This window comes from Colobus angolensis, unplaced genomic scaffold (genome assembly GCF_000951035.1).
Source record: "Colobus angolensis palliatus isolate OR3802 unplaced genomic scaffold, Cang.pa_1.0 Scaffold771, whole genome shotgun sequence".
In the NCBI taxonomy this organism is placed as follows: domain Eukaryota; kingdom Metazoa; phylum Chordata; class Mammalia; order Primates; family Cercopithecidae; genus Colobus; species Colobus angolensis.
In genome coordinates, this window is record NW_012121499.1 from 146,888 (window position 1) to 147,993 (window position 1,106).

A 1,106-nucleotide genomic window follows, 5' to 3' on the forward strand; every position below is an offset into this window, starting at 1 on the left:
AAAAAAAAAAAAAAAAAAGCATGGGCAGTGGGTTCAAACTACCTGCTTTCACAAACCTGACCCTATTACTTGCTCACTGTGTGGCTTTGGGAAAATTATGATGCCTCAATTTCTTTCTCTGTAATATTCATGCAACTGTTCCATAAGTCTAAAATTATTTTTCATAAAAAATTTAGAAGGACCAGACATGGTGGCTCACCCCTGTAATCCCAGCACTTTGGGAGGCTGAGGAGGCAGGATTGCCTGAGCCTGGAAGTTCAAGACCAGCTTGAACAACATAGTGAGACCTTGTCTCTACAAAAAATACAAAAAAATAGCCAGGCATGGCAACATGTGCCTGTAGTTCTAGTTCTCAGGAGGCTGAGGTGGGAGGATTGCTTCAGCCCGGGAGGTTGAGGCTGCAGTGAGCCGTGATCATGCCACCGCATTGCAGACAGGGCCCCTCCCCCCCCCCAAAAAAAAAAAAAAAGTTAAAAGTATATCCTCTTTTTTAAAGATAGAAGGCCAATATACATATAACGGAAATTGTTACATTATCAGATTCTTTTCTTCACTCAGCCCTAACAAAACATGGTGTCTTCAACTTTATTTAGTTGAAGAAAGAAAAAGTTCTAAGTTGGGTTCCCTTTATCCGAGGAGTCTCAACTTTTACTATGTATTGTTCAAACTGAAAAGAGACTTTGTACTTAATCTCAGATGTCATTAAGTAGTTGAAATAAGTTAGATTTCTAGTTAAATTAAGAGCTGCTTCAAGTTTTTAATTATTAGTACATTCAATAGTCAGGAATACATACTTTTGTTGTTGTTGTTGTTGTTGTTGAGACGGAGTTTTGCTCTTGTTGCCCAGGCTGGAGTGCAATGGCGCGATCTTGGCTCACTGCAACCTCTGCCTCCTGGGTTCAAGTGATTCTCCTGCCTCAGCCTCCCGAGAATCTGGGTTTACAGGCATGCACCACCAAGCGCGGTAATTTTTTGTACTTTTAGTAGAGATGAGGTTTCACCATGTTGGGCAGGCTGGTCTCAAACTCCTGACCTCAGGTGATCCACCCGCCTCGGCCTCCCAGAGTGCTGGGATTACAAGTGTGAGCCACCGTGCCTGGCCTCAG